Consider the following 27553-nt stretch of genomic DNA (forward strand, 5'->3'; position numbering starts at 1 on the left):
AGAAAATTAAGTGGATTTTTGAAAGAAAACAATACTGTCAATATACTATTAAAACAAATTAAAATGGTAAAAGTTATTGTACTTTAAAGTAAAAATAAAAGAGCAAAAATATCAATCCCAGTTTTGGATTACTTTAATTAACAATAAAAAATGCATATAGCAGAGGATAGTTTCAATCTGCCTACCTCTGGGTTATGGGCCCAGCATGTTTCCAATGCAGTACTCTGCTGCACATGTAAGTGCAAGAGATCCTGAAGCACTCACTCATCATGGGAAAGTACCAATGTGTTTCTTCGTTGGTTGATGGAAGAAACATCTTACAAAAACTCTCCAGATTATTGACTTTTTAAAGTTTTTCTAGGAAACGTTCTAGATGAATGCTTATTAGCCTTTGTCAGTATGTAAGTTTGCAAAGTGTCTCTGTGGCGCAATCGGTTAGTGTGTTTGGTTATTAATCAAAGGGTTGGTGGTTCAATCCCACCCAGGGATGTAATTGACCTTGTTATCAGATTTTGGTGATCTTTAAGTAGACTAGTCAAAATTTCAAACCCCCTGTTATGGTGTAGGGTACCTGGCCTTCTCTGATGTAATCAGAGTTAGATTTGATTAAGTGATTTTATAAAAAAACAGCTAGGAAGCACAATTTAGCAGTGGGTTGCAGAGAAAAAGAAATATGCTGGCAGAAAAATCCAATTGAGTGATTAAACTGCTCTTCATTTTCTGGCTTTATTTTTATGCTAACTAATTTGTTCTCTGAAAAGTGTCCACAAAGCCAAGTGTCTGATTAACATCTTTGTAGGGATGGTTTTTCACCTATTACTAAATTAAACTTGCTTCATTGGAAAGGCAGCAAGATGCATCCTCATTTCAATATCTACGGAAATAATACAGGTTGACACCAGGAAACATTAACGCCACTGCATCTTTGCTGTTTTCTCATGTGGAAGTCTGTTTAATGTGAAAACAAGGTGATATCTAATTAGCACACAGGTAAGGAATTAAGAAAATCTTTATTTAAGGGTGAAGATGTTTCTCACAAAATCGTTGCCCCAATGCATCATTGAAATTCAAGCTGGAAAGATGATTTTAATATATCACTTGTACATTTTGTATTGCTCTTCTGGTGACAATGTAGTTTGTTTTTGTCAATTGCCATTTTAATAATCGGGTAAAGAAAATTAATTGGATTTTTGAAAGAAAACAATACTGTCAATATACTATTAAAACAAATTAAAATGGTAAAAGTTATTGTACTTTAAGTAAAAATAAAAGAGCACAAATATCAATCCCAGTTTTGGATTACTTTAATTAACAAAAAAAATGCATATAGCAGAGGATAGTTTCAATCTGCCTACCTCTGGGTTATGGACCCAGCATGCTTCCATTACAGTACTCTGCTGCACATGTAAGTGCAAGAGATCCTGAAGCACTCACTCATCATGGGAAAGTACCAATGTGTTTCTTCATTGGTTGATGGAAGAAACATCTTACAAAAACTCTCCAGATTATTGACTATTTAAAGTTTTTATAGGAAACGTTCTAGATGAATGCTTATTAGCCTTTGTCAGTAAATACTTTTGCAAAGTGTCGCTGTGGCGCAATCAGTTAGTGTGTATGGCTATTAACCAAAAGGTTGGTGGTTCAACCCCACCCAGGGACGTAATTGACCTTGTTATCAGATTTTGTTGATCTTTAAGTAGACAAGTCAAAATTTCGAAAACCCCTGTTATGGTGTAGGGTACCTGGCCTTCTCTGATGTAATCAGAGTTAGATTTGATTCGGTGATTTTATAAAAACAGCTAGGAAGCACAATTTAGCAGTGGGTTGCAGAGAAAAAGAAATATGCTGGCAAAAAAATCCAATTGAGTGATTAAACAGCTCTTCATTTTCTGGCTTTATTTTTATGCTAACAAATTTGTTCTCTGAAAAGTGTCCACAAAGCCAAGTATCTGATTAACATCTTTGTAGGGATGGTTTTTCACCTATTACTAAATTAAACTTGCTTCATTGGAAAGGCAGCAAGATGCATCCTCATTTCAATATCTACTGAAATAATACAGGTTGACACCAGGAAACATTAACGCCACTGCATCCTTGCTGCTTTCTCATGTGGAAGTCTGTTTAATGTGAAAACAAGGTGATATCTAATTAGCACACAGGTAAGGAATTAAGAAAATCTTTATTTAAGGGTGAAGATTTTTCTCACAAAATCGTTGCCCCAATGCATCATTGAAATTCAAGCTGGAAAGATGATTTTAATATATCACTTGTACATTTTGTATTGCTCTTCTGGTGACAATGTAGTTTGCTTTTGTCAATTACCATTTTAATAATCGGGTAAAGAAAATTAATTGGATTTTTGAAAGAAAACAATACTGTCAATATACTATTAAAACAAATTAACATGGTAAAAGTTATTGTACTTTAAGTAAAAATAAAAGAGCAAAAATATCAATCCCAGTTTTGGATTACTTTAATTAACAAAAAAAATGCATATAGCAGAGGATAGTTTCAATCTGCCTACCTCTGGGTTATGGACCCAGCATGCTTCCATTACAGTACTCTGCTGCACATGTAAGTGCAAGAGATCCTGAAGCACTCACTCATCATGGGAAAGTACCAATGTGTTTCTTCATTGGTTGATGGAAGAAACATCTTACAAAAACTCTCCACATTATTGACTTTTTAAAATGTTTCTAGGAATCGTTCTAGATGAATGCTTATTAGTCTTTGTCAGTAAGTACTTATGCAAAGTGTCGCTGTGGCGCAATCAGTTAGTGTGTGAGGCTATTAACCAAAAGGTTGGTGGTTCAATCCCACCCAGGGACGTAATTGACCTTGTGATCAGATTTTGGTGATATTTAAGTAGACAAGTCAAAATTGCAAACCCCCTCTTATGGTGTAGGGTACCTGGCCTTCTCTGATGTAATCAGAGTTAGATTTGATTAAGTGATTTTATAAAAAAACAGCTAGGAAGCACAATTTAGCAGTGGGTTGCAGAGAAAAAGAAAAATGCTGGCAGAAAAATCCAATTGAGTGATTAAACAGCTCTTCATTTTCTGGCTTTATTTTTATGATAACAAATTTGTTCTCTGAAAAGTGTCCACAAAGCCAAGTATCTGATTAACATCTTTGTAGGGATGGTTTTTCACCTATTACTAAATTAAACTTGCTTCATTGGAAAGGCAGCAAGATGCATCCTCATTTCAATATCTACGGAAATAATACAGGTTGACACCAGGAAACATTAACGCCACTGCATCTTTGCTGTTTTCTCATGTGGAAGTCTGTTTAATGTGAAAACAAAGTGATATCTAATTAGCACACAGGTAAGGAATTAAGAAAATCTTTATTTAAGGGTGAAGATGTTTCTCACAAAATCGTTGCCCCAATGCATCATTGAAATTCAAGCTGGAAAGATGATTTTAATATATCACTTGTACATTTTGTATTGCTCTTCTGGTGACAATGTAGTTTGTTTTTGTCAATTACCATTTTAATAATCGGGTAAAGAAAATTAATTGGATTTTTGAAAGAAAACAATACTGTCAATATACTATTAAAACAAATTAAAATGGTAAAAGTTATTGTACTTTAAGTAAAAATAAAAGAGCAAAAATATCAATCCCAGTTTTGGATTACTTTAATTGACAAAAAAAAAAATGCATATAGCAGAGGATAGTTTCAATCTGCCTACCTCTGGGTTATGGACCCAGCATGCTTTCATAACAGTACTATGCTGCACATGTAAGTGCAAGAGATCCTGAAGCACTCACTCATCATGGGAAAGTACCAATGTGTTTCTTCATTGGTTGATGGAAGAAACATCTTACAAAAACTCTCCAGATTATTGACTATTTAAAGTTTTTATAGGAAACGTTCTAGATGAATGCTTATTAGCCTTTGTCAGTATGTACTTTTGCGCTGTGGCGCAATCAGTTAGTGTGTACAGCTATTAACCAAAAGGTTGGTGGTTCAATCCCACCCAGGGACATAATTGACCTTGTTATCAGATTTTGTTGATCTTTAAGTAGACAAGTCAAAATTTCGAAAACCCCTGTTATGGTGTAGGGTACCTGGCCTTCTCTGATGTAATCAGAGTTAGATTTGATTCAGTGATTTTATAAAAACAGCTAGGAAGCACAATTTAGCAGTGGGTTGCAGAGAAAAAGAAATATGCTATCAAAAAAATCCAATTGAGTGATTAAACAGCTCTTCATTTTCTGGCTTTATTTTTATGCTAACTAATTTGTTCTCTGAAAAGTGTCCACAAAGCCAAGTATCTGATTAACATATTTGTAGGGATGGTTTTTCACCTATTACTAAATTAAACTTGCTTCATTGGAAAGGCAGCAAGATGCATCCTCATTTCAATATCTACTGAAATAATACAGGTTGACACCAGGAAACATTAACGCCACTGCATCCTTGCTGCTTTCTCATGTGGAAGTCTGTTTAATGTGAAAACAAGGTGATATCTAATTAGCACACAGGTAAGGAATTAAGAAAATCTTTATTTAAGGGTAAAGATGTTTCTCACAAAATCATTGCCCCAATGCATCATTGAAATTCAAGCTGTAAAGATGATTTTAATATATCACTTGTACATTTTGTATTGCTCTTCTGGTGACAATGTAGTTTGTTTTTGTCAATTACCATTTTAATAATAGGGTAAAGAAAATTAAGTGGATTTTTGAAAGAAAACAATACTGTCAATATACTATTAAAACAAATTAAAATGGTAAAAGTTATTGTACTTTAAGTAAAAATAAAAGCTAAAATATCAATCCCAGTTTTGGATTACTTTAATGAACAAAAAAAAAATGCATATAGCAAAGGATAGTTTCAATCTGCCTACCTCTGGGTTATGGGCCCAGCATGCTTCCATTGCAGTACTCTGCTGCACATGTAAGTGCAAGAGATCCTGAAGCACTCACTCATCATGCGAAAGTACCAATGTGTTTCTTCATTGGTTGCTGGAAGAAACATCTTACAAAAACTCTCCAGATTATTGACTTTTTAAAGTTTTTCTAGGAAACGTTCTAGATGAATGCTTATTAGTCTTTGTCAGTATATTCTTTTTGCAAAGTGTCTCTGTGGCGCAATCGGTTAGTGTGTTCAGCTATTAATCAAAAGGTTGGTGGTTCAATCCCACCCAGGGACGTAATTGACCTTGTGATCAGATTTTGGTGATATTTAAGTAGACGAGTCAAAATTGCAAACCCCTTCTTATGGTGTAGGGTACCTGGCCTTCTCTGATGTAATCAGAGTTAGATTTGATTAAGTGATTTTATAAAAAAACAGCTAGGAAGCACAATTTAGCAGTGGGTTGCAGAGAAAAAGAAAAATGCTGGCAGAAAAATACAATTGAGTGATTAAACAGCTCTTCATTTTCTGGCTTTATTTTTATGATAACAAATTTGTTCTCTGAAAAGTGTCCACAAAGCCAAGTATCTGATTAACATATTTGTAGGGATGGTTTTTCACCTATTACTAAATTAAACTTGCTTCATTGGAAAGGCAGCAAGATGCATCCTCATTTCAATATCTACTGAAATAATACAGGTTGACACCAGGAAACATTAACGCCACTGCATCCTTGCTGCTTTCTCATGTGGAAGTCTGTTTAATGTGAAAACAAGGTGATATCTAATTAGCACACAGGTAAGGAATTAAGAAAATCTTTATTTAAGGGTAAAGATGTTTCTCACAAAATCATTGCCCCAATGCATCATTGAAATTCAAGCTGGAAAGATGATTTTAATATATCACTTGTACATTTTGTATTGCTCTTCTGGTGACAATGTAGTTTGTTTTTGTCAATTACCATTTTAATAATAGGGTAAAGAAAATTAAGTGGATTTTTGAAAGAAAACAATACTGTCAATATACTATTAAAACAAATTAAAATGGTAAAAGTTATTGTACTTTAAGTAAAAATAAAAGCTAAAATATCAATCCCAGTTTTGGATTACTTTAATGAACAAAAAAAAAATGCATATAGCAAAGGATAGTTTCAATCTGCCTACCTCTGGGTTATGGGCCCAGCATGCTTCCATTGCAGTACTCTGCTGCACATGTAAGTGCAAGAGATCCTGAAGCACTCACTCATCATGCGAAAGTACCAATGTGTTTCTTCATTGGTTGCTGGAAGAAACATCTTACAAAAACTCTCCAGATTATTGACTTTTTAAAGTTTTTCTAGGAAACGTTCTAGATGAATGCTTATTAGTCTTTGTCAGTATATTCTTTTTGCAAAGTGTCTCTGTGGCGCAATCGGTTAGTGTGTTCAGCTATTAATCAAAAGGTTGGTGGTTCAATCCCACCCAGGGACGTAATTGACCTTGTGATCAGATTTTGGTGATATTTAAGTAGACAAGTCAAAATTGCAAACCCCCTCTTATGGTGTAGGGTACCTGGCCTTCTCTGATGTAATCAGAGTTAGATTTGATTAAGTGATTTTATAAAAAAACAGCTAGGAAGCACAATTTAGCAGTGGGTTGCAGAGAAAAAGAAAAATGCTGGCAGAAAAATACAATTGAGTGATTAAACAGCTCTTCATTTTCTGGCTTTATTTTTATGATAACAAATTTGTTCTCTGAAAAGTGTCCACAAAGCCAAGTATCTGATTAACATCTTTGTAGGGATGGTTTTTCACCTATTACTAAATTAAACTTGCTTCATTGGAAAGGCAGCAAGATGCATCCTCATTTCAATATCTACGGAAATAATACAGGTTGACACCATGAAACATTAACGCCACTGCATCTTTGCTGTTTTCTCATGTGGAAGTCTGTTTAATGTGAAAACAAGGTGATATCTAATTAGCACACAGGTAAGGAATTAAGAAAATCTTTATTTAAGGGTGAAGATGTTTCTCACAAAATCGTTGCCCCAATGCATCATTGAAATCCAAGCTGGAAAGATGATTTTAATATATCACTTGTACATTTTGTATTGCTCTTCTGGTGACAATGTAGTTTGTTTTTGTCAATTACCATTTTAATAATCGGGTAAAGAAAATTAAGTGGATTTTTGAAAGAAAACAATACTGTCAATATACTATTAAAACAAATTAAAATGGTAAAAGTTATTGTACTTTAAGTAAAAATAAAAGAGCAAAAATATCAATCCCAGTTTTGGTTTACTTTAATTAACAAAAAAAAATGCATATAGCAGAGGATAGTTTCAATCTGCCTACCTCTGGGTTATGGACCCAGCGAGCTTCCATTACAGTACTCTGCTGCACATGTAATTGCAAGAGATCCTGAAGCACTCACTCATCATGGGAAAGTACCAATGTGTTTCTTCATTGGTTGATGGAAGAAACATCTTACAAAAACTCTCCAGATTATTGACTATTTAAAGTTTTTCTAGGAAACGTTCTAGATGAATGCTTATTAGCCTTTGTCAGTATGTACTTTTGCAAAGTGTCGCTGTGGCGCAATCAGTTAGTGTGTACAGCTATTAACCAAAAGGTTGGTGGTTCAATCCCACCCAGGGACGTAATTGACCTTGTTATCAGATTTTGGTGATCTTTAAGTAGACAAGTCAAAATTTCAAAAACCCCTGTTATGGTGTAGGGTACCTGGCCTTCTCTGATGTAATCAGAGTTAGATTTGATTCAGTGATTTTATAAAAACAGCTAGGAAGCACAATTTAGCAGTGGTTTGCAGAGAAAAAGAAATATGCTGGCAAAAAAATCCAATTGAGTGATTAAACAGCTCTTCATTTTCTGGCTTTATTTTTATGCTAACAAATTTGTTCTCTGAAAAGTGTCCACAAAGCCAAGTATCTGATTAACATCTTTGTAGGGATGGTTTTTCACCTATTACTAAATTAAACTTGCTTCATTGGAAAGGCAGCAAGATGCATCCTCATTTCAATATCTACTGAAATAATACAGGTTGACACCAGGAAACATTAACGCCACTGCATCCTTGCTGCTTTCTCATGTGGAAGTCTGTTTAATGTGAAAACAAGGTGATATCTAATTAGCACACAGGTAAGGAATTAAGAAAATCTTTATTTAAGGGTGAAGATGTTTCTCACAAAATCGTTGCCCCAATGCATCATTGAAATTCAAGCTGGAAAGATGATTTTAATATATCACTTGTACATTTTGTATTGCTCTTCTGGTGACAATGTAGTTTGTTTTTGTCAATTACCATTTTAATAATAGGGTAAAGAAAATTAAGTGGATTTTTGAAAGAAAACAATACTGTCAATATACTATTAAAACAAATTAAAATGGTAAAAGTTATTGTACTTTAAGTAAAAATAAAAGAGCAAAAATATCAATCCCAGTTTTGGATTACTTTAATTAACAAAAAAAAATGCATATAGCAGAGGATAGTTTCAATCTGCCTACCTCTGGGTTATGGGCCCAGCATGCTTCCATTGCAGTACTCTGCTGCACATGTAAGTGCAAGAGATCCTGAAGCACTCACTCATCATGGGAAAGTACCAATGCGTTTCTTCATTGGTTGATGGAAGAAACATTTTACAAAATCTCTCCAGATTATTGACTTTTTAAAGTTTTCTAGGAAACGTTCTAGATGAATGCTTATTAGCCTTTGTCAGTATGTACTTTTGCAAAGTGTCTCTGTGGTGCAATCGGTTAGTGTGTTTGGTTATTAACCAAAGGTTGGTGGTTCAATCCCACCCAGGGATGTTATTAACCTTGTCATCAGATTTTGGTGATCTTTAAGTAGACAAGTCAAAATTTCAAACCCCCTCTTATGGTGTAGGGTACCTGGCCTACTCTGATGTAATCAGAGTTAGATTTGATTAAGTGATTTTATCAAAAAACAGCTAGGAAGCACAATTTAGCAGTGGGTTGCAGAGAAAATGAAATATGCTGGCAGAAAAATCCAATTGAGTGATTAAACAGCTCTTCATTTTCTGGCTTTATTTTTATGCTAACAAATTTGTTCTCTGAAAAGTGTCCACAAAGCCAAGTATCGGATTAACATCTTTGTAGGGATGGTTTTTCACCTATTACTAAATTAAACTTGCTTCATTGGAAAGGCAGCAAGATGCATCCTCATTTCAATATCTACTGAAATAATACAGGTTGACACCAGGAAACATTAACGCCACTGCATCCTTGCTGCTTTCTCATGTGGAAGTCTGTTTAATGTGAAAACAAGGTGATATCTAATTAGCACACAGGTAAGGAATTAAGAAAATCTTTATTTAAGGGTGAAGATGTTTCTCACAAAATCGTTGCCCCAATGCATCATTGAAATTCAAGCTGGAAAGATGATTTTAATATATCACTTGTACATTTTGTATTGCTCTTCTGGTGACAATGTAGTTTGTTTTTGTCAATTACCATTTTAATAATCGGGTAAAGAAAATTAAGTGGATTTTTGAAAGAAAACAATACTGTCAATATACTATTAAAACATATTAAAATGGTAAAAGTTATTGTACTTTAAGTAAAAATAAAAGAGAAAAAATATCAATCCCAGTTTTGGATTACTTTAATTAACAAAAAAAAAATGCATATAGCAGAGGATAGTTTCAATCTGCCTACCTCTGGGTTATGAACCCAGCATGCTTTCATTACAGTACTCTGCTGCACATGTAAGTGCAAGAGATCTTGAAGCACTCACTCATCATGGGAAAGTAACAATGTGTTTCTTCGTTGGTTGATGGAAGAAACATCTTACAAAAACTCTCCAGATTATTGACTTTTTAAAGTTTTTCTAGGAAACGTTCTAGATGAATGCTTATTAGCCTTTGTCAGTATGGACTTTTGCAAAGTGTCTCTGTGGCGCAATTGGTTAGTGTGATTGGTTATTAACCAAAGGGTTGGTGGTTCAATCCCACCCAGGGATGTAATTGACCTTGTTATCAGATTTTGGTGATCTTTAAGTAGACAAGTCAAAATTTCAAAAACCCCTGTTATGGTGTAGGGTACCTGGCCTTCTCTGATGTAATCAGAGTTAGATTTGATTCAGTGATTTTATAAAAACAGCTAGGAAGCACAATTTAGCAGTGGTTTGCAGAGAAAAAGAAATATGCTGGCAAAAAAATCCATTTGAGTGATTAAACAGCTCTTCATTTTCTGGCTTTATTTTTATGCTAACAAATTTGTTCTCTGAAAAGTGTCCACAAAGCCAAGTATCTGATTAACATCTTTGTAGGGATGGTTTTTCACCTATTACTAAATTAAACTTGCTTCATTGGAAAGGCAGCAAGATGCATCCTCATTTCAATATCTACTGAAATAATACAGGTTGACACCAGGAAACATTAACGCCACTGCATCCTTGCCGATGATAACCTCAAGTTGGGTCATTCGGTGCTGCAGAGTCGTACGCACTCTTCCACCCGTTCAAGAGCTTTGGTATAACCCCATGGTTCTTAATGTGACCCCAGCATCCTCTAGGTCGTATGAGAAAATAGGATTTTAATACCTACCGGTAAATCCTTTTCTCTTAGTCTGTAGAGGATGCTGGAGTTCCCTTGTGCTGCCTCAGTTGAATCTCCTTTACTTGACAGAGATGTGCCTGAGCAGCGGCCCTCCCCAGCCCTATCCCAAATCATACTTATTTTGCATAGGAGATACCATGGTCATGAAGATTATTCTCCCAGGGTGAGGTTCATTCATTGCATTCTGGGTATGCTGACCCCTGTGATTTCCCCAAATGTGGGTAACTCGACTGCATTATTTGTGGTAGTGGGGGACTGTGTTTGTGTTTTCCTCTGGTCAGCTCTGGTAAAAGTCAGATTTCTTTGTTTCAGATCTTCCTCTAGCCTTGTTCTTCTTTCGAGAGTTCCCTTGTGCTGCCTCAGTTGGATCTCCTTCACTTGACAGGGGGGTGCCCGAGCAGCGACCCTCCCCAGCTCAAGCCCAACTCCTACTTACCTGCCAGGTGAGATACTATGATCATGAAGGTGTTTCTCCCAGGGCAAGGCTCACCCATTGCACTCTGGGTGTGCTGCCCCTGCGATTTCCCCAAATGTGGGAAACTTGACTGCATAATTTGTGTTTCCCCTGGTCGGCTCTCGTATAATTCAGATCTCTTTGTCTCAGGTCTCTCTCCAGCCTAGTTTGCTGTCTGTTTCCACTTCTTTTTTCTTGAGCCCCTCCCTTTTATACCCTTGTGCACTATCCTGACTTCTCCTCCTGTCTGCTTACTTTGTGCCTTCCAATGCACAATGCAAACTACACACCCTTTTACTTGCCTTACAGAGCAGCTCTGGAGCTGTTACAGTGCCAAGCTGCTGTAAGAAATCAGCTTGAATGCTTCAGGGGCTGGGGCATTGTCAACATGAGCCCCACACCGAAGGAGGGTGGGGGTGTTTAATGCGAACTAAGGGTCATCCAAGCGCCGCAAAAGGCCGCCATGCCCTGCATACCCCTTTTCTCTTTTCATATGCATATGAGGGTTCCAGCCAACTTTGGCCCACTGCTTGGATGACATCACCGTATGCAAATCCATCTTCTGCAGAACTTCCCCCAGGAATGCTTGTACTAGTTGTTGCATTTGGTTTGTTGTTTGGGGGTGCTTCAGTATTAGGCAGCCTTCTGCCCTCCCATGTTCATCTGAAAATATGTGTTCTCCCTGCAGTTGTTGTCTCCAGATGAGAGTTCCCTTGTGCTGCCTCAGTTGAATCTCCTTTACTTGACAGAGATGTGCCTGAGCAGCGGCCCTCCCCAGCCCTATCCCAAATCATACTTATTTTGCATAGGCGATACCATGGTCATGAAGATTGTTCTCCCAGGGTGAGGTTCATTCATTGCATTCTGGGTATGCTGACCCCTGTGATTTCCCCAAATGTGGGAAACTCGACTGCATTATTTGTGGTAGTGGGGGACTGTGTTTGTGCTTTCCTCTGGTCAGCTCTGGTAAAAGTCAGATTTCTTTGTCTCAGATCTTCCTCTAGCCTTGTTCTTCTTTCGAGAGTTCCCTTGTGCTGCCTCAGTTGGATCTCCTTCACTTGACAGGGGGTGCCCGAGCAGCAATCCTCCACAGCTCTGGCCCAACTCCTACTTACCTGCCAGGAGAGATACTATGATCTTCACTGTTAGGGCAATCAGGATGTGGAATTCCCCTGCCAGGGAAGGTGGTAATGGCGGACTCTGTAATTGGATTTAAAAAAGGAATGGATACATTTCTGAATGAAAAAGCTATCCAAGGTTATAATACTTAAAATATCAACATGGTTAATCCGGGGGTAACATGAGTTGTAGTAGCTAACTAGTCATAAAACATTATTCAGCAAGTATGTAGAATCATCACAACTTAAAACAGGTTGAACACGATGGGCAATTTGCCTCTATTCAACCTCAAAAACTATGTTACTATATGTTACTATATTACTATGTTACTGTAGTATACAGAACACCACAATGCAATGAGCAGTGATAGTGAGCACTGATGAGGATACTAGAACTGACACTGAGCAGCAAGATGCAGCACTGGACTATTAGTAATGTACTGTAGTATGCTGAGCACAACAATGCAGCACAAGACAATGAGCAGTGATACTGAGCACTGATGAGGATACTACTGAGAACTGACACTGAGCAGGAGAGACACACTACTAGTATTACTGAGCAGCAATAAGTATCCACTGATACTGAGCACTGATATTGAGATTTCCACTGAGAGAACATAGCCACGTCCTCTCCGCTCTCTCTTCAATGCACGAGTAAAAATGGCGGCAACGCGCAGCTCTTTATATGGAATCCGAATCTCGCGAGAATCCGACAGCGGGATGATGACATTTTCCCTTGTTCAGGTTTTCCGAGTCAGGCGGGAACAACCGAGCCTGCCTCGTACCAGTGTAAACCACGTGGAGTTCGTGGGGAATTCGGTTCTCGGAGAACCGAACCCGCTCCTCTCTACCTTATACCCATCAATTTTTTTTATTTTCAATCTAAGCCCCTGCAGTTTTCTGTAAGCATCTGCTTTGCTATGATGATCAACAAGTCACAAGGGCAAACACTCAGGGCTTGAGGCGTAGATCTTAGGACCAGCTGCTACAAGCATGGCAGAGGTGTCACTATCACTGGTGACACCCAGAGAGGTGGCGAGGGAGATTGTAATGCAGTGCGCGCAGATAAGCAGCGCAATGGTAAAAAGGAGGCATGGTTTCATAGGTAGGGGCGTGGCCTGGTGGCCTGAATCTACATTTTGTTGCTCCGGGTGTCCCGGGGGTTGGGGGCTGCACCGGGGACTAGTGTGTGAGCGGTGCTGGCTCCTGCACAGTGACATGGCATGGCCACTAGAGATGTGCACCGGAAATTTTTCGGGTTTTGTGTTTTGGTTTTGGGTTCGGTTCCGCGGCCGTGTTTTGGGTTCGAACGCGTTTTGGCTAAACCTCACCGAATTTTTTTTGTCGGATTCGGGTGTGTTTTGGATTCGGGTGTTTTTTTCAAAAAACCCTAAAAAACAGCTTAAATCATAGAATTTGGGAGTCATTTTGATCCCAAAGTATTATTAACCTCAATAACCATAATTTCCACTCATTTTCAGTCTATTCTTAACACCTCACACCTCACAATATTATTTTTAGTCCTAAAATTTGCACCGAGGTCGCTGGATGACTAAGCTCAGTGACCCAAGTGGCCGACACAAACACCTGGCCCATCTAGGAGTGGCACTGCAGTGTCACGCATGATGGCCCTTCCAAAAAACACTCCCCAAACAGCACATGACGCAAAGAAAAAAAGAGGCGCAATGAGGTAGCTGTGTGACTAAGCTCAGCGACCCAAGTGGCCGACACAAACACCTGGCCCATCTAGGAGTGGCACTGCAGTGTCACGCAGGATGGCCCTTCCAAAAAACACTCCCCAAACAGCACATGACGCAAAGAAAAAAAGAGGCGCAATGAGGTAGCTGTGTGACTAAGCTCAGCGACCCAAGTGGACGACACAAACACCTGGCCCATCTAGGAGTGTCACTGCAGTGTCACGCAGGATGGCCCTTCCAAAAAACACTCCCCAAACAGCACATGACGCAAAGAAAAAAAGAGGCGCAATGAGGTAGCTGTGTGACTAAGCTCAGCGCCCAAGTGGCCGACACAAACACCTGGCCCATCTAGGAGTGGCACTGCAGTGTCACGCAGGATGGCCCTTCCAAAAAACACTCCCCAAACAGCACATGACGCAAAGAAAAATAAAAGAAAAAAGAGGTGCAAGGTGGAATTGCCTTGGGCCCTCCCACCCACCCTTATGTTGTATAAACAGGACATGCACACTTTAACCAACCCATCATTTCAGTGACAGGGTCTGCCACACGACTGTGACTGAAATGACGGGTTGGTTTGGACCCCCACCAAAAAAGAAGCAATTAATCTCTCCTTGCACAAACTGGCTCTATAGAGGCAAGATGTCCACCTCATCATCCTCCGATTCATCACCGTGTACATCCCCCTCCTCACAGATTATCAATTCGTCCCCACTGGAATCCACCATCTCAGCTCCCTGTATACTTTGTGGAGGCAATTGCTGCTGGTCAATGTCTCCACGGAGAAATTGATTATAATTCATTTTAATGAACATCATCTTCTCCACATTTTCTGGAAGTAACCTTGTACGCCGATTGCTGACAAGGTGAGCGGCGGCACTAAACACTCTTTCGGAGTACACACTTGTGGGAGGGCAAGTTAGGTAGAATAAAGCCAGTTTGTGCAAGGGCCTCCAAATTGCCTCTTTTTCCTGCCAGTATACGTACGGACTGTCTGACGTGCCTACTTGGATGCGGTCACTCATATAATCCTCCACCATTCTTTCAATGGTGAGAGAATCATATGCAGTGACAGTAGACGACATGTCCGTAATCGTTGGCAGGTCCTTCAGTCCGGACCAGATGTCAGCATCAGCAGTCGCTCCAGACTGCCCTGCATCACCGCCAGCGGGTGGGCTCGGAATTCTGAGCCTTTCCTCGCACCCCCAATTGCGGGAGAATGTGAAGGAGGAGCTGTTGACCGATCAAGTTCCGCTTGACTTGATAATTTTCTCACCAGCAGGTCTTTGAACCCCTGCAGACTTGTGTCTGCCGGAAAGAGAGATACAACGTAGGTTTTAAATCTAGGATCGAGCACGATGGCCAAAATGTAGTGCTCTGATTTCAACAGATTGACCACCCGTGAATCCTGGTTAAGCGAATGAAGGGCTCCATCCACAAGTCCCACATGCCTAGCGGAATCGCTCTGTCTTAGCTCCTCCTTCAATGTCTCCAGCTTCTTCTGCAAAAGCCTGATGACGGGAATGACCTGACTCAGGCTGGCAGTGTCTGAACTGACTTCACGTGTGGCAAGTTCAAAAGGTTGCAGAACCTTGCACAACGTTGAAATCATTATCCACTGCGCTTGAGACAGGTGCATTCCACCTCCTATATCGTGGTCAGATGTATAGGCTTGAATGGCCTTTTGCTGCTCCTCCATCCTCTGAAGCATATAGAGGGTTGAATTCCACCTCGTTACCACTTCTTGCTTCAGATGATGGCAGGGCAGGTTCAGGCGTTTTTGGTGTTGCTCCAGTCTTCTGTACGTGGTGCCTGTACGCCGAAAGTGTCCCGCAATTCTTGTTGCCACCGACAGCATCTCTTGCACGCCCCTGTCGTTTTTTAAATAATTCTGCACCACCAAATTCAAGGTATGTGCAAAACATGGGACGTGCTGGAATTTGCCCAGATATAATGCACGCACAATATTGCTGGCGTTGTCCGATGCCACAAATCCACAGGAGAGTCCAATTGGGGTAAGCCATTCTGTGATGATCTTCCTTAGTTGCCGTAAGAGGTTTTCAGCTGTGTGCGTATTCTGGAAAGCGGTGATACAAAGCGTAGCCTGCCTAGGAAAGAGTTGGCGTTTGCGAGATGCTGCTACTGGTGCCGCCGCTGCTGTTCTTGCGGCGGGAGTCAATACATCTACCCAGTGGGCTGTCACAGTCATATAGTCCTGAGTCTGCCCTGCTCCACTTGTCCACATGTCCGTGGTTAAGTGGACATTGGGTACAACTGCATTTTTTAGGACACTGGTGAGTCTTTTTCTGAGGTCTGTGTACATTTTCTGTATCGCCTGCCTAGAGAAATGGAACCTAGATGGTATTTGGTACCGGGGACACAGTACCTCAATCAAGTCTATAGTTGGCTCTGAAGTAATGATGGATACCGGAACCACGTTTCTCACTGCCCAGGATGCCAAGGCCTCAGTTATCCGCTTTGCAGCAGGATGACTGCTGTGATATTTCATCTTCCTTGCAAAAGACTGTTGGACAGTCAATTGCTTGGTGGAAGTAGTAAAAGTGGTCTTACGACTTCCCCTCTGGGATGACCATCGACTCCCAGCAGCAACAACAGCAGCGCCAGCAGCAGTAGGCGTTACACTCAAGGATGCATCGGAGGAATCCCAGGCAGGAGAGAACTCGTCAGAATTGTCAGTGACATGGCCTGCAGGACTATTGGCATTCCTGGGGAAGGAGGAAATTGACACTGAGGGAGTTGGTGGGGTGGTTTGCGTGAGCTTGGTTACAAGAGGAAGGGATTTACTGGTCAGTGGACTGCTTCCGCTGTCGCCCAAAGTTTTTGAACTTGTCACTGACTTATGATGAATGCGCTGCAGGTGACGTATAAGGGAGGATGTTCCGAGGTGGTTAACGTCCGTACCCCTACTTATTACAGCTTGACAAAGGCAACACACGGCTTGACACCTGTTGTCCGCATTTCTGTTGAAATACTTCCACACCGAAGAGCTGATTTTTTTGGTATTTTCACCAGGCATGTCAATGGCCATATTCCTCCCACGGACAACAGGTGTCTCGCCGGGTGCCTGACTTAAACAAACCACCTCACCATCAGAATCCTCCTTGTCAATTTCCTCCCCAGCGCCAGCAACACCCATATCCTCCTCATCCTGGTGTACTTCAACACTGACATCTTCAATCTGACTATCAGGAACTGGACTGCGGGTGCTCCTTCCAGCACTTGCAGGGGGCGTGCAAATGGTGGAAGGTGCATGCTCTTCACGTCCAGTGTTGGGAAGGTCAGGCATCGCAACCGACACAATTGGACTCTCCTTGTGGATTTGTGATTTTGAAGAACGCACAGTTCTTTGCTGTGCTTTTGCCAGCTTAAGTCTTTTCATTTTTCTAGCGAGAGGCTGAGTGCTTCCATCCTCATGTGAAGCTGAACCACTAGCCATGAACATAGGCCAGGGCCTCAGCCGTTCCTTGCCACTCCGTGTGGTAAATGGCATATTGGCAAGTTTACGCTTCTCCTCCGACGATTTTTATTTAGATTTTTGAGTCCTTTTTTTACTGATCTTTTGTGTTTTGGATTTTACATGCTCTGTACTATGACATTGGGCATCGGCCTTGGCAGACGACGTTGATGGAATTTCATCGTCTCGGCCATGACTAGTGGCAGCAGCTTCAGCACGAGGTGGAAGTGGATCTTGATCTTTCCCTATTTTTGGAACCTCAACATTTTTGTTCTCCATATTTTAATAGGCACAACTAAAAGGCACCTCAGGTAAACAATGGAGATGGATGGATACTAGTATACTTATGGATGACGAGTGACTGACGACACAGAGGTAGCTACAGCCGTGGACTACCGTACTGCGTCTGCTAGTATAGAGATGATAATTAATGATATAAAAAAAATATATATATAACTACTGTAGGTATATATAATATAATGACGGACCTGGTGGACACTGTCAGCAGACTGCTAAACTACTAGTATGAAGAAGATAGAAAAAAACTTCCACCACAGGTAGGTAGGTATACAATTATGGACGAGCACTGACGACACAGAGATAGCCACAGCCGTGGACTACCGTACTGCGTCTGCTAGTATAGAGATGATAATTAATGATATAAAAAAATATATATATAACTACTGTAGGTATATATAATATAATGACGGACCTGGTGTAATTCAGATCTCTTTGTCTCAGGTCTCTCTCCAGCCTAGTTTGCTGTCTGTTTCCACTTCTCTTTTCTTGAGCCGCTGCCTTCTATGCCCTTGTGCACTCTCCTGACTTCTCCTGTCTGCTTACTTTGTGCCTTCCAACGCACAATGCAAACTACAGGTAGTGCTGCAGGGCCCACACCCTTTCACCTTGCCTTACAGAGCAGCTCTGGAGCTGTTACAGTGCCCAGCTGCAGCAAGAAATCAGCTTGAATGCTTCAGGTGCTGGGGCATAGCCAACAAGAGCCCCACACCGACGGAGGGTGGAGGTGTTTAATGCAAACTAGGGGTCAGCCAAGCGCCGCAAAAGGCCGCCATGCCCTGCATGCCCCTTTTCTCTTTTCATATGCAGACGAGGGTTGAAGCCAACTTTGACCCACTGCTTGGATGACATCACCATATGCAAATCCATCTGCGGCAGGCCTTCCCCCAGGAATGCTTGCACTAGTTGTTGCATTTGGTTTGTTGTTTGGGGGTGCTTCAGTATTAGGCAGCCTTCTGCCCTCCCATGTTCATCTGAAAATATGTGTTCTCCCTGCAGTTGTTGTCCCCAGATGAGAGTTCCCTTGTGCTGCCTCAGTTGAATCTCCTTTACTTGACAGAGATGTGCCTGAGCAGCGGCCCTCCCCAGCCCTATCCCAAATCATACTTATTTTGCATAGGAGATAACATGGTCATGAAGATTGTTCTCCCAGGGTTAGGTTCATTCATTGCATTCTGGGTATGCTGACCTCTGTGATTTCCCCAAATGTGGGAAACTCAACTGCATTATTTGTGGTAGTGGGGGACTGTGTTTGTGCTTTCCTCTGGTCAGCTCTGGTAAAAGTCAGATTTCTTTGTCTCAGATCTTCCTCTAGCCTTGTTCTTCTTTCAAGAGTTCCCTTGTGCTGCCTCAGTTGGATCTCCTTCACTTGACAGGGGGGTGCCCGAGCAGCGACCCTCCCCAGCTCTAGCCCAACTCCTACTTACCTGCCAGGTTAGATACTATGATCATGAAGTTGCTTCTCCCAGGGCAAGGCTCACCCATTGCACTCTGGGTGTGCTGCCCCTGCGATTTCCCCAAATGTGGGAAACTTGACTGCATAATTTGTGTTTCCCCTAGTCGGCTCTCATATAATTCAGATCTCTTTGTCTCAGGTCTCTCTCCAGCCTAGTTTGCTGTCTGTTTCCACTTCTTTTTTCTTGAGCCCCTCCCTTCTACACCCTTGTGCACTATCCTGACTTCTCCTCCTGTCTGCTTACTTTGTGCCTTCCGATGCACAATGCAAACTACAGGTAGTGCTGCAGGGCCCACACCCTTTTACTTGCCTTACAGAGCAGCTCTGGAGCTGTTACAGTGCCAAGCTGCTGAAAGAAATCAGCTTGAATGCTTCAGGGGCTGGGGCATGGCCAACATGAGCCCCACACCGAAGGAGGGTGGGGGTGTTTAATGCGAACTAAGGGTCATCCAAGCGCCGCAAAAGGCCGCCATGCCCTGCATACCCCTTTTCTCTTTTCATATGCAGATGAGGGTTCCAGCCAACTTTGGCCCACTGCTTGGATGACATCACTGTATGCAAATCCGTCTTCTGCAGACCTTCCCCCTGGAATGCTTGAACTAGTTGTTGCATTTGGTTTGTTGTTTGGGGGTGCTTCAGTATTAGGCAGCCTTCCGCCCTCCCATGTTCATCTGAAAATATGTGTTCTCCCGGCAGTTGTTGTCCCCAGATGAGAGTTCCTTTGTGCTGCCTCAGTTGAATCTCCTTTACTTGACAGAGATGTGCCTGAGCAGCGGCCCTCCCCAGCCCTTTCCCAAATCATACTTATTTTGCATAGGAGATACCATGGTCATAAAGATTGTTCTCCCAGGGTGAGGTTCATTCATTGCATTCTGGGTATGCTGACCCCTGTGATTTCCCCAAATGTGGGAAACTCAACTGCATTATTTGTGGTAGTGGGGGACTGTGTTTGTGTTTTCCTCTGGTCAGCTCTGGTAAAAGTCAGATTTCTTTGTCTCAGATCTTCCTCTAGCCTTGTTCTTCTTTCGAGAGTTCCATTGTGCTGCCTCAGTTTGATCTCCTTCACTTGACAGGGGGGTACCCAAGCAGCGACCCTCCCCAGCTCTAGCCCAACTCCTACATACCTGCCAGGTGAGATACTATGATCATGAAGGTGCTTCTCCCAGGGCAAGGCTCACCCATTGCACTCTGGGTGTGCTGCTCCTGCGATTTCCCCAAATGTGGGAAACTTGACTGCATAATTTGTGTTTCCCCTGGTCGGCTCTCGTATAATTCAGATCTCTTTGTCTCAGGTCTCTCTCCAGCCTAGTTTGCTGTCTGTTTCCACTTCTCTTTTCTTGAGCCGCTGCCTTCTATGCCCTTGTGCACTCTCCTGACTTCTCCTGTCTGCTTACTTTGTGCCTTCCAACGCACAATGCAAACTACAGGTAGTGCTGCAGGGCCCACACCCTTTTACTTGCCTTTCAGAGCAGCTCTGGAGCTGTTACAGTGCCCAGCTGCTGCAAGAAATCAGCTTGAATGCTTCAGGGGCTGGGGCATAGCCAACATGAGCCCCACACCGACGGAGGGTGGAGGTGTTTAATGCGAACTAAGGGTCATCCAAGCACCGCAAAAGGCCGCCATGCCCTGCATACCCCTTTTCTCTTTTCATATGCAGATGAGGGTTCCAGCCAACTTTGGCCCACTGCTTGGATGACATCACCGTATGCAAATCCGTCTTCTGCAGACCTTTTCCCAGGAATGCTTGTACTAGTTGTTGCATTTGGTTTGTTGTTTGGGGGTGCTTCAGTATTAGGCAGCCTTCTGCTCTCCCATGTTCATCTGAAAATATGTGTTCTCCCTGCAGTTGTTGTCCCCAGATGAGAGTTCCCTTGTGCTGCCTCAGTTGAATCTCCTTTACTTGACAGAGATGTGCCTGAGCAGCGGCCCTCCCCAGCCCTATCCCAATTCATACTTATTTTGCATAGGAGATACCATTGTCATGAAGATTGTTCTCCCAGGGTGAGGTTCATTCATTGCATTCTGGGTATGCTGACCCCTGTGATTTCCCCAAATGTGGGAAACTCGACTGCATTATTTGTGGTAGTGGGGGACTGTGTTTGTGCTTTCCTCTGGTCAGCTCTGGTAAAAGTCAGATTTCTTTGTCTCAGATCTTCCTCTAGCCTTGTTCTTTTTTCGAGAGTTTCCTTGTGCTGCCTCAGTTGGAGCTCCTTCACTTGACAGGGGGGTGCCCGAACAGCGACCCTCCCCAGCTCTAGCCCAACTCCTACTTACCTGCCAGGTGAGATACTATGATCAGGAAGGTGCTTCTCCCAGGGCAAGGCTCACCCAATGCACTCTGGGTGTGCTGCTCCTACGATTTCCCCAAATGTGGGACACTTGATTACATAATTTGTGTTTCCTCTGGTCGGCTCTCGTATAATTCAGATCTCTTTGTCTCAGGTCTCTCTCCAGCCTAGTTTGCTGTCTGTTTCCACTTCTCTTTTCTTGAGCCGCTCCCTTCTATGCCCTTGTGCACTATCCTGACTTCTCCCGTCTGCTTACTTTGTGCCTTCCAAAGCACAATGCAAACTACAGGTAGTGCTGCAGGGCCCACACCCTTTTACTTGCTTTACAGAGCAGCTCTGGAGCTGTTACAGTGCCCAGCTGCTGCAAGAAATCAGCTTGAATGCTTCAGGGGCTGGGGCATAGCCAACATGAGCCCCACACCGAAGGAAGGTGGAGGTGTTTAATGCGAACTAGGGGTCATCCAAGCGCCGCAAAAGGCCGCCATGCCCTGCACACCCCATTTTTATTTTCATATGCAGACGAGGGTTGAAGCCAACTTTGACCCACTGCTTGGATGACATCACCATATGCAAATCCATCTGCTGCAGGCCTTCCCCCAGGAATGCTTGCACTAGTAGTTGCATTTGGTTTGTTGTTTGGGGGTGCTTCAGTATTAGGCAGCCTTCTGCCCTCCCATGTTCATCTGAAAATATGTGTTCTCCCTTCAGTTGTTGTCCCCAGATGAGAGTTCCCTTGTGTTGCCTCAGTTGAATCTCCTTTACTTGACAGAGATGTGCCTGAGCAGCGGCCCTCCCCAGCCCTATCCCAAATCATACTTATTTTGCATAGGAGATACCATGGTCATGAAGATTGTTCTCCCAGGGTGAGGTTCATTCATTGCACTCTGGGTATGCTGACCCCTGTGATTTCCCCAAATGTGGGAAACTCGACTGCATTATTTGTGGTAGTGGGGGACTGTGTTTGTGCTTTCCTCTGGTCAGCTCTGGTAAAAGTCAGATTTCTTTGTCTCAGATCTTCCTCTAGCCTTGTTCTTCTTTCGAGAGTTCCCTTGTGCTGCCTCAGTTGGATCTCCTTCACTTGACAGGGGGTGCCCGAGCAGCAATCCTCCACAGCTCTAGCCCAACTCCTACTTACCTGCCAGGTGAGATACTATGATCTTCACTGTTAGGGCAATCAGGATGTGGAATTCCCTGCCAGGGAAGGTGGTAATGGCGGACTCTGTAATTGGATTTAAAAAAGGAATGGATACATTTCTGAATGAAAAAGCTATCCAAGGTTATAATACTTAAAATATCAACATGGTTAATCCGGGGGTAACATGAGTTATAGTAGTTAACTAGTCTTAAAACATTATTCAGCAAGTATGTAGAATCATCACAACTTAAAACAGGTTGAACACGATGGGCAATTTGCCTCTATTCAACCTCAAAAACTATGTTACTATATGTTACTATATTACTATGTTACTGTAGTATACAGAACACCACAATGTAATGAGCAGTGATAGTGAGCACTGATGAGGATACTAGAACTGACACTGAGCAGCAAGATGCAGCACTGGACTATTAGTAATGTACTGTAGTATGCTGAGCACCACAATGCAGCACAAGACAATGAGCAGTGATACTGAGCACTGATGAGGATACTACTGAGAACTGACACTGAGCAGGAGAGACACACTACTAGTATTACTGAGCAGCAATAAGTAACCACTGATACTGAGCACTGATATTGAGATTTCCACTGAGAGAACATAGCCACGTCCTCTCCGCTCTCTCTTCAATGCACGAGTAAAAATGGCGGCAACGCGCAGCTCTTTATATGGAATCCGAATCTCGCGAGAATCCGACAGCGGGATGATGACATTTTCCCTTGTTCAGGTTTTCCGAGTCAGGCGGGAACAACCGAGCCTGCCTCGGACCAGTGTAAACCACGTGGAGTTCGTGGGGAATTCGGTTCTCGGAGAACCGAACCCGCTCCTCTCTACCTTATACCCATCAATTTTTTTATTTTCAATCTAAGCCCCTGCAGTTTTCTGTAAGCATCTGCTTCGCTATGATGATCAACAAGTCACAAGGGCAAACACTCAGGGCTTGAGGCGTAGATCTTAGGACCAGCTGCTACAAGCATGGCAGAGGTGTCACTATCACTGGTGACACCCAGAGAGGTGGCGAGGGAGATTGTAATGCAGTGCGCGCAGATAAGCAGTGCAATGGTAAAAAGGAGGCATGGTTTCATAGGTAGGGGCGTGGCCTGGTGGCCTGAATCTACATTTTGTTGCTCCGGGTGTCCCGGGGGTTGGGGGCTGCACCCGGGGACTAGTGTGTGTGCGGTGCTGGCTCCTGCACAGTGACAGTGCATGGCCACCGAGCATGACGCCTCCATTCTTGACCATGCTGTAATTGCAGTCGCACTGCAGTTCAGCGTGATCATATAAAATGGTGTAGCCTCCTGCTGGTGCAGACTGTATGTGCGCGCAGGAAGCCGCCACCATTTTTGTGATCACAGCGGCTGAATGTGATGTCATACAGCCGCTGTGACCACGCCCCCTGTGTCTCCTCCGTTGCAGACCCCATTTTGAAGCCTTGCCCCCGCACCGCTCCATCCCTGACTTGGAAATGGAGTGTTGCTGACCCCCCTCTCCCCCCCCCCCGCCCCGATTGACAGGCAGAGGCGATCGCATTCTCTGCGGGGTGCCGCAGAAAATGCAGGCACATGCGTATGCTCTTAGCAATTTTTGCAGTTGGATCGCTTATTGTGATTGCAATCCAACCTGAATCAGGCCCTATTACCTATCACAATGCGCTGCGGGCAGTACAAAATTGGGTTAATATAGGAGTAAAACTCCCAGACCTGTGCTCCTTAACTGTACCTGGTGGCTAGTGGAGCGGCTGCCCAGTAATCAGTGTCCACGCCAGTGCGCACACGGTCCACCCCCTACGGCCACGCTCCCCTTCATCAGCGGCCTCGTGATCCGGAAGGGCGGTGTGTGTGTGACTGACCTTAGGAAGAAACTGGAGCCTCCGCTGCAGTGACCCAGCAACCAGGGCACGGGAGTATACAGCGCCGCTGGGAGTGATGAAGCTGCAGTAAAGATGTCTATTAGACCTAGCCTGCTGCAGCCCTTGTAGATTCTCATAAAACAAGTTCTTCTTTTCTTGTCAAAATTAATAGCTAAGAATAGGCTGCTTGAGGCAGGCCCCTGTTAAGAGGCCTGCTACTGAAGGCACCAACTACAAACTGAGCTCCCTGTTCATGGAAGCGGGGTTATAGAGGAGAATGCACTGAGCATCTTGGGAACAGTCAAAAGCTTTGAGCCGGTTGGTGCCTCAGATCAAGATCCTACTCTACACCCCAATGTGAATCCTTGTGGAGTCCAGTGTACCCCACAGAAGAAATTAATGTGTCACACCCATTGGCAGCAACCTTAGAATAGCTGCTGACGGGCACAATTGAGAAAGGAAGGGGGGGGGGGGACATTTGAATCCAGCACATAGATGCAATTCAAATATGTAATTTGTACCTTCCTATTTTAAAATATAATGGATGAACCTCACCCTGTGAGAACAATCTTCATGATCAAGAAATCTCATATGCAAAATAAGTATGAGTTGGGATAGGGCTGGGGAGGGTGTCTGCTCTGGCAGCCCCTCCCCCGTCAAGTTAAGGAGATTCAACTGAGGAAGCACAAGGGAACTCTCGTCTGGGGACAACAACTGCAGGGAGACCACATCTTTTCAGATGAACATGGGAGGGCGGAAGGCTGCCTAATACTGAAGCACCATCAAATATCAAACCATATGCAACATCTAGTACAAGCATTCCTGGGGGAAGGTCTGCAGCAGACGGATTTGCATACAGTGATGTTATCCAAGCAGTGGGCCAAAGTTGGCTGGAACCCTCATCTGCATATGAAAAGAGAAAAGGGGCGTGCAGGGCATGGCGGCCTTTTGCAGTGCTTGGATGACCCCTAGTTCTCATTAAACACCCCCACCCTCCTTTGGTGTGGGGCTCATGTTGGCCATGCCCCATCCCCTGAAGCATTCAAGCTGATTTCTTGCAGCAGCTGGGCACTGTAACAGCTCCAGAGCTGTTCTGTAAGGCAAGTAAAAGGGTGTGGGCCCTGCAGCACCACCTGTAGTTCGCATTGTGCGTTGGAAGGCACAAAGTAAGCAGACGGGAGGAGAAGTCAGGATAGTGCGCAAGGGCATCCTTTTCTCTTAGTCCGTAGAGGATGCTGGGGTCACATTAAGAACCATGGGGTATAGACGGGATCCGCAAGAGACATGGGCACTTTAAGACTATCAAAGGGTGTGAACTGGCTCCTCCCTCTATGCCCCTCCTCCAGACTCCAGTTATAGGAACTGTGCCCAGGGAGACGGACATTTCGAGGAAAGGATTTATTGTTAAACTAAGGTGAGCATCTTACCAGCTCACACCTTAAGCATGCCGCAGAACGTGGCATTCAACAGAACACAAGCCAACGGCATGAACAATTGCAGCGTGGCCTAAGTAAAAGGGGGTGTGACTTCGCGGGAGGACCCGCGATCGCGAGTCACGCCCCCGTTTCGGCACTGAGGGGGCATGCCCAGCGCTCTGTGAGCCGCTGGCATGCCACCTCTCCCTCTGACTTCAGTGAATAGACGCTGTGCGCATGCGCACAGCGTCTATTCACCGCTGCTCTGCTAAGCAGGGCAGCGACAGACAGAGCCTCCCAACTGTCCTCCCCACCGCGGGACACTGCGGCCCGCAGGTGGGACAGCGGGACAGTCCCCAAAAAACGGGACTGTCCCGCGAAAATCGGGACAGTTGGGAGGTATGATATGGGGCATGCAAAAATTGAGATAAAACTCAGTTTTGCTCCTCTCCACGGAAATCTTTAATAAAAGGCGAAATATTTGTTAGTTCTGAAGAGAAACCAGAGCATGACCAAGATTCCACCTGTCGCCTGAGTGCCATGCCAGCAGTTCTCATTCAGCTGAAAGTGAGCACCCAATTTGAATGAAAGAAAGCAGATTTCTCACCAGGCTTACCCTTGCTATAAACATGGTTTGTACTCTTTTCCATGTGCTCCCAGATCTTTCAAGCAATTAGTGTGGTCAAGAAAGTTCTGTTTGAAAAGAAACAAACATTTACTGTAATTTCTATGCAAATGAGCTTACATTAAAGCACACTCGTTCTATCTTTAAACAGATAAAATAAAACCCCAATAAGATGGGGCAAGGAAAAAATGAGATAAAACTCAGTTTTGCTCCTCTCCACGGAAATCTTTAGTAAAAGGCGAAAGATTTGTTCGTTCTGAAGAGAAACCAGAGCATGACCAAGATTCCACCTGTCGCCTGAGTGCCATGCCAGCAGTTCTTATTCAGCTCAAAGTGAGCACCCAATTTGAAAGAAAGAAAGCAGATTTCTCACCAGGCTTCCCCTAGCTATAAACATGGTTTGTATTTTTTTCCATGTGTTCCCAGATCTTTCAAGCAATTAGTATAGTCAAGAAAGTTCTGTTTGAAAAGAAACAAACATTTACTGTCATTTCTATGCAAATGAGCTTACATTAAAGCACACTCGTTCTATCTTTAAACCGATAAAATAAAACCCCAATAAGATGGGGCATGCAAAATTTGAGATAAAACTCAGTTTTGCTCCTCTCCACGGAAATCTTTAGTAAAAGGCGAAAGATTTGTTCGTTCTGAAGAGAAACCAGAGCATGACCAAGATTCCACCTGTCGCCTGAGTGCCATGCCAGCCAGGGCCGGCTCCAGGCCTACTAGCACCCTGAGCGAGAAAATGTAAAAGTGCCCCCCCCCCCCATGCGCGCGCCGAAGGCGCGCGCGCCCTTGGAAAAGTGGGCGTGGCCTCTTGAAAAAGTGGGCGTGGTCTCGTCCCCCAGCAGTGCCAGCTACACATGACATGCCCTCCAGCAGTGCCAGCTACACGTGCTAGTGTTCACTTTTTAGGGCAGGTTGCTGATCACAGGGAGGGCACATTTTTAAGTTAGGTGGGCAAAATGATGTACATACTGTAATGCTTGTTGTTCCCATTTCCACACGCTAAACCATGGACAGTGCGCGCCGAAGGCGCGCAGCAAAAATTTAGGGGAGTTACTTCGTGGGGAAGGTGCGTAGCCACATTATAGTGGCAATTCACATTACACCACACAGTAGTGCAGCTAATACACATTGCACCAGGTAGAACCTCCTATAAGAGCACGTTAGACACATTGCGCCAGGTAGAGCACTGAGACACACTGCCCAGCCACAGACGCCTAGCGGGAACACTACATGATATGCCCCCCAGCAGTGCCAGCTACACATGACATGCCCCCCA

The 27553-nt window shown here is 43.4% G+C and overlaps 12 non-coding genes and 1 pseudogene across 12 annotated transcripts; 10 read left to right on the forward strand and 3 right to left on the reverse strand.

Moving 5' to 3' along the window:
- Nucleotides 1-10555: 10555 nt before the first annotated feature.
- On the forward strand, nt 10556-10719 carry LOC135026031 (U1 spliceosomal RNA). The gene has a single exon (XR_010222700.1). It is a non-coding gene; the product is annotated as a U1 spliceosomal RNA (small nuclear RNA).
- A 152-nt stretch (nt 10720-10871) lies between these two features.
- On the forward strand, nt 10872-11034 carry LOC135025909 (U1 spliceosomal RNA). Its single transcript, XR_010222593.1, has one exon. It is a non-coding gene; the product is annotated as a U1 spliceosomal RNA (small nuclear RNA).
- Nucleotides 11035-11689: 655 nt separating this feature from the next.
- LOC135026015 (U1 spliceosomal RNA) lies at nt 11690-11853 on the forward strand. The gene has a single exon (XR_010222684.1). It is a non-coding gene; the product is annotated as a U1 spliceosomal RNA (small nuclear RNA).
- A 6731-nt stretch (nt 11854-18584) lies between these two features.
- LOC135026028 (U1 spliceosomal RNA) lies at nt 18585-18748 on the forward strand. Its single transcript, XR_010222697.1, has one exon. It is a non-coding gene; the product is annotated as a U1 spliceosomal RNA (small nuclear RNA).
- A 152-nt stretch (nt 18749-18900) lies between these two features.
- LOC135025962 (U1 spliceosomal RNA) lies at nt 18901-19035 on the forward strand (annotated as a pseudogene).
- Nucleotides 19036-19737: 702 nt separating this feature from the next.
- Nucleotides 19738-19901, forward strand: LOC135026006 (U1 spliceosomal RNA). The gene has a single exon (XR_010222676.1). It is a non-coding gene; the product is annotated as a U1 spliceosomal RNA (small nuclear RNA).
- Nucleotides 19902-20053: 152 nt separating this feature from the next.
- LOC135025934 (U1 spliceosomal RNA) lies at nt 20054-20216 on the forward strand. The gene has a single exon (XR_010222617.1). It is a non-coding gene; the product is annotated as a U1 spliceosomal RNA (small nuclear RNA).
- Nucleotides 20217-20887: 671 nt separating this feature from the next.
- On the forward strand, nt 20888-21051 carry LOC135026009 (U1 spliceosomal RNA). The gene has a single exon (XR_010222679.1). It is a non-coding gene; the product is annotated as a U1 spliceosomal RNA (small nuclear RNA).
- Nucleotides 21052-21203: 152 nt separating this feature from the next.
- LOC135025966 (U1 spliceosomal RNA) lies at nt 21204-21366 on the forward strand. Its single transcript, XR_010222643.1, has one exon. It is a non-coding gene; the product is annotated as a U1 spliceosomal RNA (small nuclear RNA).
- A 671-nt stretch (nt 21367-22037) lies between these two features.
- LOC135025901 (U1 spliceosomal RNA) lies at nt 22038-22201 on the forward strand. Its single transcript, XR_010222586.1, has one exon. It is a non-coding gene; the product is annotated as a U1 spliceosomal RNA (small nuclear RNA).
- Nucleotides 22202-26040: 3839 nt separating this feature from the next.
- Nucleotides 26041-26153, reverse strand: LOC135026002 (U5 spliceosomal RNA). Its single transcript, XR_010222672.1, has one exon. It is a non-coding gene; the product is annotated as a U5 spliceosomal RNA (small nuclear RNA).
- A 275-nt stretch (nt 26154-26428) lies between these two features.
- On the reverse strand, nt 26429-26544 carry LOC135025992 (U5 spliceosomal RNA). Its single transcript, XR_010222663.1, has one exon. It is a non-coding gene; the product is annotated as a U5 spliceosomal RNA (small nuclear RNA).
- A 275-nt stretch (nt 26545-26819) lies between these two features.
- Nucleotides 26820-26935, reverse strand: LOC135025985 (U5 spliceosomal RNA). Its single transcript, XR_010222656.1, has one exon. It is a non-coding gene; the product is annotated as a U5 spliceosomal RNA (small nuclear RNA).
- Nucleotides 26936-27553: the final 618 nt, after the last annotated feature.

The sequence above is a fragment of the Pseudophryne corroboree genome, unplaced genomic scaffold, assembly GCF_028390025.1.
Source record: "Pseudophryne corroboree isolate aPseCor3 unplaced genomic scaffold, aPseCor3.hap2 scaffold_429, whole genome shotgun sequence".
NCBI classification, from domain to species: domain Eukaryota; kingdom Metazoa; phylum Chordata; class Amphibia; order Anura; family Myobatrachidae; genus Pseudophryne; species Pseudophryne corroboree.